This window comes from Palaemon carinicauda, chromosome 2 (genome assembly GCF_036898095.1).
Source record: "Palaemon carinicauda isolate YSFRI2023 chromosome 2, ASM3689809v2, whole genome shotgun sequence".
NCBI lineage: Eukaryota > Metazoa > Arthropoda > Malacostraca > Decapoda > Palaemonidae > Palaemon > Palaemon carinicauda.
In genome coordinates, this window is record NC_090726.1 from 174,683,118 (window position 1) to 174,693,117 (window position 10,000).

Consider the following 10,000-nt stretch of genomic DNA (forward strand, 5'->3'; position numbering starts at 1 on the left):
TCTTAATTTACTTTTATTAGTTAACTGGACAAATTTTCACACATATTTTCAAACCATTAATTACTCGCCTTGTCACACTTCCCCTGCCCTTTTCGAATATTTATGTTTGTTATCATTCCCAACTTTCTAGCTCTTTATCCAAAAATATTTTTATGTTTCTCAATTTGAGGACAAATCAACGATATTTCGATACATCTTCTTCAACCTTATTCATTAGCATTGACATTGAGGGCATATATAATTGAATAATGATGATGTGATACATGTCAAAATGAAGAGGGAATAAAACGAGATAATTAGGAAGAAGACAGTGTGATATGGAAAAGGAAAAGAATAAACCAGGGTAAAGAAACATATTTGAAAAAGGATAATAAGATGAATTTGTTGAGTTTAGAAAAAGGAATAATACTAATATGACTGAAGTGTAAATGTAAGCAGTCAATAAAAAATCATATGGAAAATGAATTTGATACTTTATATAAGGTCAGAGGAGGATTAAAAAAATATATGATATAAGTGCCATAACGTATCAATTAGATATTGTATAGAACTTAAGTATGGCCCTTAAATTTGCTATACCTTTAACCAAAGCGATGGTGAATGATATCAGATGCAAAAGAAAAATATTCAGTTCGAAGAAGAAATGCCTGAGAGATAGCGTCACCCCATCAGGCTGAGAAAAGCTTGAATTAAAGATGATTACTCGTTTGGAATGGCAAGGAAAAGTCGAAATTGTCCTGTACTATGCATACGTTGGTATTTCAATTTCACAGTATCAATCATATGTTTTTGAAAAGAGATATTAATCAAATAATATAAACCTAATATCTGTAAGTTGTATCTATATCCAAGGCCCATCTCACTATTTTTCTTTATAAACTACTTTATGAAAATGTAGAAAATTATATAGCTGAAATCTTTAAGAAACATTGAAGCGGATAGACAATAAAAGATAATAGATAGAAAGATCCATGGAAAATAAGAAAAAAAAACATCTTTTATTTATTCAAAATTAACTCAGGAACCGTCGAAAAAGCTTTCAGCGTCCGAGTCATTCTCAATTATTTCCCATTGAAGCGATACAAATCTGATGGACTAGGTTCGAGCAGGAATAAATGTGTCTCATGTGCTCGTTGCATTTTGCATTAATATATCTTAATCTTCTATACTGAATCTTATTGCATTTTTGAAAGACTAGGGGATGAAGAAAGGACTGCAACAAAATTTTTGGTTTGCCATCATTTTTAACAAACTGTAAAAAAAAATCATGTTAATAGTGATTATATGTAATTTATTTCATTTAGAGTCTTTCTGATGACAAGATTTTCTCAACTTTATCATAACTATATTTATCACTGTTGAACTGATATCCTATACATCGTGATTTAAACCTAACTTGAAATTTTACCTACTCCTAACTTAATCTTTGGAAACTTCTAAATATAATAAATTTTTAAAGAAAATCGTACTTTTTTTTTATTTCTAGTCATCCAATACTGTATGATTCTAATATTTTAATAAGACCGCATCAATGACCATCGCTGTTATGATGCTAGATATTATATGATAATCAATCAATCTATTAGACGGGGAGTCATGCCGAAAAATGTAGGATGATAACTTTCTTCATGGATGAAAATATAGTAAAAGTAAGTTGAACGAAATAATAAAAGTATAAAAAGTCTGTTAACTGATAATGTGATTCAAAAAGATTTTAAACCACTCTCCTTCAGGAGTTAATATTAGAAAACCTCGGTAAAAGTAAATATTTCTAGAAATAAATCGGATCACCTTTTCCATGGAGTTGAGTTATATGTTAAATAAAATAAATTTTAATTTATTTCAGTATTTTATATGTAAGTTAATGAATATCCGAAAAGAGAGATCATTCTTTTAATTACTCACCATACGGTAATAAATAACTGTAAAAATGACTTTTCATTCTTCTGTGAACATAATATCAAAAATATATATAACAAAGAAAATACTAAAATTATATAAATTATCATTATCAAAGAAATAGTACAATAAATTCACATCCCACCTCAACATATCTTTCGAAGGCTTTCAGTTTTTATCCCTGTCTATTCACCTCATTAATGGGATCTTCGGGCAGAAAGAAATAGAATAAAAAATGGCATTAATGAAGTGCAGCAGAAGTTGAACTATTTTTTGGGGGATGACATTTGGATCAAGTTATTTGTCTGAATGTGGGAAAATGCCATTCGCCAAAAGCTGTTATGTGTTAGGGTAATGAGACGAGTTGTGTTGACAATTACGTGATAATGAAATTCTTGGGAGATTTATTTCTTTTATATACTGTATTCACTAGCATTTTCAGTTGAACTCCTGATGATAAGTGGTATCATAAATACTACTACAGCCAATGATACAATAAAAAATTCAGATTTTTCATGAATGACAGAAAAAAATTCCCCGAATATGAATTTTTTTTTTTTTGTAAGCGCGTTTTGTGTGTGCATGTTTGCGAATGTATTTGCGTGTATGTAAACACGAAAAAAAAGTAATGTCACTCAATTACCAAAGATTGTATTATGTACTATCACACACGCAATAAAAAATATACATTAAAATAAACAAATAATTGGCGGAAAAGGGGGAAAACGAAGACACCATATATATATATATATATATATATATAAATATATATATATATATATACATATATACAAATATATATATATATATATATATATACATATATACAATATATATATATATATATATATATGTATATATATATATATATATATATATAACACATATATATATATATATATATATACATACATACATACATACATACATACATACATACATACATACATATATATATATATATATATACATATATATATATATATATATATATATATAATATATATATATATATATATATATATATGGCTGTACGTATGAGCGTTCACTTGTGTTATTATTACTATGGTGTAATAATTAAATCCATTACAAATCATTATATAACCTAGTGCTCAAAACCTTTCTATCAACGTGTTCATTTTATCTACTTCTATTTTCGCCTCTAAGTAAACTAGAATGCAGCAGAGAAAATTTCTCAAAATTATGATGATTATAAAACTTCCGTAGTGGGAGGATATTTTACCGGAAATTAAGAGAATAAAATATTTAAATTAGAATATAGAATTAGCAAAAATTAATAATTAAAATTTATTAGAAATTCTTCCCTAACGTATATAAATTCATATCGAATATAAAGGACATAAATATCTTAAATGAATAAATATGACATGCTATGGCATTTATATTACTATCTCGATTTGCTTCAGGTTTTTTTTTTATATTCATAAAAAAATTACATGAAAGACTGTTAATTTCCTTCACTTTATCATTACTTGTTTTAATTTTTATTTTATTGACCAGCTTAATCGCCAGTGGCTCTACTATGTGAAATTTTACCTATTTCCATTCGTCGTGTTTATTTAAACAAATTTCCACTGTCCAAGCTCTCAATTAATAAGAATCTAATTTATCTGTCTATATTGTTCTATAGATGTCTTTTTTTTACACATTATAGAAATACTATTGTAAATTCACATCTATTTTTATGAATACTCTTTTATCATATAATTACTGTCTCTGAATAAAAATAAACTGTAAAAAAATGTTGTAAAAGTAGATCATACATTATGAGGGAAAGGGACTAATATATCTGGAAATTCTGACCAAGTTTAAACCTTCGAACGTTTTATAAAGAAAACTTTTAGGCCTGTTCATGATCTAGTCGACGTGTTCAATTTGACTGGCAAATAAGTTTTTACCAAAATTGAGCATCATTCGTGGATCTATATGCCTTTCAAATATAACTCGATAAAACTTTTCGTGAAATAGAAGAGCGTTATATTTCAGAAATATAAATCACTAAATATAAGTAAGGAATAGGGAAATATAAAGTCAAAACGTAAAATCCACTAATCCCAAAGGATTGTTATAATGTATATCCAATACATTCTATAAAGGTTTATCGAGAAGTACTTGATAATATCTAACACATTTCTTACTTGGACAAGTTTGTTGTTTCAAAAGGACTTCTCTCTCTCTCTCTCTCTCTCTCTCTCTCTCTCTCTCTCTCTCTCTCTCTCTTTTATGAGAGGTTATAGGTTATATATAAGTCTCCCACTAGTTTTTAACACCATTTACATTCTTCCTTCTTTTACAAAGTTTGTTTGAAGCCCAGGAGATATGAAAGCTTGGATATTTCATTCGTTGCTGGCAGCAATTTCAAAAAATAGAATACAAAAATCCTCTACCTGATTATATCAATTCAAGTTGATTTTTTTTTTGGCTGATGGGGATTTTCCCCTTCCTCTCTCTTTCTGAGAAATCACTATAAAATATTGATATGTACCCTATACCAATATTTGTAATCGAGAAACGTGAACAACGCTCTTTAGTTTAAGACCTGAAGGGAGAGAGAGAGACGATTCATAGAAAAAAAAACAACAAAAAAACTATCGAAGTTAAGACTTATTAGGTCATGAGCATATTAGGTTTTTGAATATTCCAAAATATAGATTATGATATAATTTGACGTGTGTGTGTTTTTTTTTATAAACAAATTTTTAAATAGGTAGGGGAGTTGTTTTCCGGATATTATGTTGAAAGATTACTAGGCAAGTATCATAGATATAAATTAAATTTGTCTTCTTGCGCAAACAAGTTTTTTTCTCTATCATGGCGGTTGTTTATGTCTCGATCATTTATTAATACATATATATCCTTTGCAGGGGTAATATGTCTATCAATTCAGGAAGGCTTAAAATAAAATAATCTTATGTTACATGATTCCATATGTGAAAATTAAACATACATTTTCGAATGTGAATAATATAACGCCAAAAGAAAAGAAAAAAAAAAACGGAAAAGAGGATACAGTAAGGCTTTGGGTAGTCTCCACCTTACAAGGCTGATTTTTGCCAATCTTTTTTTTCTTTTCTAAAAGTCTTCCTTTTGCCTATCAGAAGGCCGTGATATGTGTAGAATTCATCTCCAGCCTCTATAATGCCCCCCATGGTCATCAACGCCCCCCTTATGTTCATAGCAAAAATAAGAAATATCATTAGTAATTGTCTAATTTTTATAGTTCACCTCTTAAAAATTGTTCAAAGTCGTTTTCTAATATCAGTGTCATCAAAGAAAATGAGCTCAGGGGTGACTATGATTTTATATCCAATATTTCTGTCATCAGACAAAAATCGTAATTTCTCGTTTTTTATTTTTCGGGAGAGGGGTGTATTTCTTTGCTTGTCCTGCTCTAATGCCTTAAGTAATATAATATTTAGATGTTTTAGGCTATCAAGTGACATAATACCTACAAAAACACCGAAGGTTTTTTCCCTAAATTGAGATTTTAATTTTTGGTGAATATTTATTTCTAGGTTTCCCACCATCATCGGCTTGGCTTTCACTAAAGTTATTGCTCGTTTTTTTCTTGCTGTGTGCTTATTTACTGTTTGATTTTGATAAAACTTTGTGTGCTTGTTCCAGGTGGAAAAACAAACATGCCTATCAAACGAAATTTCAATTCAAGACAGTAGTTTCGCACCGATCACCAAATAACATTGAAGTCACTGGCAGCGATTTTCCCATTTTTATTCATAAAATCCTTTATTTTCCCCATAGGATGATAAAACTTACAGAGGATATGCCTTATTATAGTGCTAATAATGCCTGAAAATTTCATTAGCGTGTCTTGATTAGTGTATTTTTGGAAAATATTTTTTACGATTGGCACCCATTCAAGGTGGAGCCTACCCTTAAGGGTAGGCTCAACCTTGAATGGGTGCCAATCGTAAAAAATATTTTCCAAAAATACACTAATCAAGACACGGTAATGAAATTTTCCGGCATTATTAGCACTATAATAAGGCATATCCTCTGTAAGTGTTATTATCTTACAGGGAAATTAAAGGATTTTATGAATAAAAATGTGAAAATCGGAGCTAGTGACTTAATGTTATTTGGTGACCAGTGAGAAACTACTGTCTTGAATTGAAATTTCGTTCTATAGGCATGTTTGTTTACCCACCTGGAACAAGCACACAAAGTTTTATCAAAATCGATCAGTAAATAAGCACACAGCAAGAAAAAAAAAACGAGCAATAACTTTAGTGAAAGCCAAGCCGATGATGGTGGGAAACCTAGAAATAAATATTCACCAAAAATTAAAATCTCGATTTAGGGAAAAAACCTTCTGAGTTTTTTTAGGTATTATGTCACTTGATAGCCTAAAACATCTAAATATTATATTACTTAAGGCATAAGAGCAGGACAAGCAAAGAAATACACCCCTCTCCCGAAAAAGAAAAAACGAGAAATTACGATTTTTGTCTGATGACAGAAATATAGGATATAAAATCATAGTCACCCCTGAGATCATTTTCTTTGATGACACTGATATTAGAAAACGACTTTGAACCATTTTTAAGAGGTAAACTATAAAAATTAGATAATTACTAATGATATTTCTTATTTTTGCTATGAACATAAGGGGGGCGTTGATGACCATGGGGGGCATTATAGAGGCTGGAGATGAATTCTACACATATCATGGCCTTCTGATAGGCAAAAGGAAGACTTTTAGCAAAGAAAAAAAAATTGGCAATAATCAGCCTTGTAAGGTGGAGACTTAGCAGCTCTTCTACAGGAAGGACGCTCCGAAATCAAACCATTGTTTCTAGTCTTGGGTAGTGTCATAGCCTTTGTACATGGTATCCACTGTCTTTGATTAGAATTCTCGTGTTTGAGATTACATTCGGGCAAGATTCTCTTACTTCTCTTCCCCTTGTTTTTTTCTTTTTTTTTAATTTAACGTTTACTCTTTTTGAGATTTTTTTTATGTTTATCACTTCTCTTGTAGCTTATTTATTTTCTTATTTACTTTCCTCACTGTGCTATTCTATTTGATGGAGCCCTTTGGCTTGTTTCACCCTTCTATCCAATCTAGGGCTCTTGCATAGCATGTAATAGTAATAAAACCAAATAAAAGTAAAAAAAGGTAAAAAAAAATCCATATTTAATGATTTTTACCACTTGTGAATATCTTATGGCTGTGAGGGTTAATACGACAAACATTTCAATTTCCCTGTGGCGAAAAATATTTATAAAATATTCATATACCATTCCTAAGTGACCAGGAAATAATAATGATATTTACCTTTGCCCTGTATCAATAAACAGCAATAAAAGAAAAAAAAAGTAATGTTGTGAAAGTCCTCAATAATAGTGAATAAAAAAAAAGAATCATAATATCCAAATAAAGACCTTTTAATGAATCTTTTGAAATGTATGTATATTCTCTATAATTCGTTAATGGTAGTACCTTTCCTAAAAATAAAAATTAAATGTTTTAAAAAATAATGATGACATATAAAGCTATACAACCATTCCAGTTCAGGATTCATCCATAAAACAGAACTATTTTTTCTTATCAATATTTTCATTCGATAAAAAGGCAGTCTCAAGAAAAGTCATAGTTATCGATGCAAATTAGTAAAAAATATGACTTATTATAGATTGCAAGCAGTGAAATATTGTATTCCTCAACATAAGTATGCTTAGCTAGTCGCATAGCAAAAGCATTTTATAGGCATGAATATATTCTCTATAGATGAATTAAGCGAAATTTATACGCAGATATGTAGTAAATGTATTTTATTATCAAAGGAAGAACGGAAAACTTGAAAACTTTGAAAAGATATCAAGGACAGTAATCACTAACTAGTTATAAATATTACTGCAATGTAAATTCAATGTTACACACTATACATTTTCTTTGTAAAATTTCTACCAATATTAATTGTAATCAGTATAGGATAAAAATAAACAAATTATTTGTCTGTCAACTATATAAACCCTAACCTATTGATCGGTTTGAATAATTATTCTTTTATATCTATTTCATGCACTTCATCAAAGAAAAATATTCAGCTTAATGTACTTTTTGAAAGATAAAAATTATAATTTATTATTCATTATTTCCTTTTATCTTATTGGCCTCTTTATTCTCCTTATTTAACTTTTTCGTCAACTTTTTTTTTTCTTTTCTTACAGCCATCTTTTTGCCTGCCCTTTTTCCTGTTTTGGAATTGGTGATAATGATTTAGATTTGTTAAGTTAATGGTACCCTGTGTCACCAACTTCATTCATGAAATGGCAAAACCTCCGTTGCCTTTGTACTTTAGTGAGTATTGGACCATAATTCCGGTATTTTTCCAAGTTTGGATGAGTCCCTTGACACGTGCAAAGGGAAAAGGAAAATACGCCATTTGCTTTCTATGTGACACTGTTAGAAATACAAAGACACTGTTTAGTGGCACTGTTGGTTTTGTTACAAGATTTCATAGAAAATTTTATGGAATATAAAAGGCATTAGTGGCACTGTGGGTTTTTATTACAAGATTTCATAGAAAACTTTATGGAATATAAAAGGCATTAGTGGCACTGTTGGTTTTGTTATAAGATTTCATAGAAAATTTTATGGAATATAAAAAGCAAAGGAATATAGGATCTTGGAAATTTATTTTTTGTAGAGATACTTGAATTGATTTTTTTATTCAAGTTACTCATAAACCTAACGCGTGAATTCATTGGTAAATTCGTCGCTGAATATGTTAACTAATTAATTTTTTTTAGGGATAAAATAAATGTTAAGTTTCTTACAATCGAAGGAAATATTTAGGGAATATAATAGTTATATATCATACTCTAAGATATTTTACCTTCATTATTGCATGCTTCAAGCATATGGTGTGTAAAGTATTTTACAGTGCTTACATAATTCTTTCAGCATTATAGTTATTTTGCTCTTGACTAACATCAGACATATAAACAAACAAACAGAGAGAGAGAGAGAGAGAGAGAGAGAGAGAGAGAGAGAGAGAGAGAGAGAGAGAGAGCTTTTCAAAGACAGCCATGTTATTAAAAAGGGTTTCCAGAATGCAAGCGTCGCTAAGGAATTCCATGGCCTTTATACCAAAAAACCTAATATCTATAGAAAATATTAGATTTTAATCAATACCTGGCCTTTGCCAAAATATTAGAATCAGGATTAGTCTATCTACGCTGTGGATTTCCGTTGTGGCTAACGGTTCTATTTTTCTAGTGTTTCTGAGTATACAAATGTTGTGTTGGTGACACATTCAATTTGTTTCCTTGCCGTTGACGGCAAATCGTTACCCTGTCGAGAGAGAGAGAGAGAGAGAGAGAGAGAGAGAGAGAGAGAGAGAGAGAGAGAGATTAGGATTTTACCTTATTCCGATTCCTAATGTGATTCTTTTGTTTACTTTTATAATCAAATTTCAACTTTTCTCATAACTAATCGAAAAATTCCACAAAACTAATTTTTTGTGATGGATAAAAGAGAAATTAAGTGGTGAAAAATATAATGAATGAACGATAACTTATTGTTCAACAAAGCGAGGAAGAGAGTAAAAGGTTAACCAATTGGTTTAGCAAGGTATCAAAAAACTAGTTAACCTCACTGTTCATACACTTTCCTAAAATGTAATTGTAAAAGAAAATAAATGAAAATAATAAATTTTCATATTTTACAATTATCTCTTGAAAAGCCCTATGATTTTTTTGTTTTTTCGAATAATGATTTTGCTACAAATATTACGTAAAACCATGCTGGCAATATACTTCAAAAAGGAAAATAAAAGATAATAGGGGAAAGGAAAAGTCAGTAGTCTAGTCATGGAATAAAATTGGGCAATGGAATGTCAGTGGTAATATAGTCATGGAAAAACACTGGGGAAACAAATTTATTGAAAAAAAGTGTCACAGGAATACTAACAAACAATAAACAACCAAAAAGATTTTTACGAATAGAAGGTTTTGAAAAAAGCGAAACATATTAAAGCAAAGGAAAATTTATCAAAAACAGGAGAGAGAGAGAGAGAGAGAGAGAGAGAGAGAGAGAGAGAGAGAGAGAGTTTCAAAG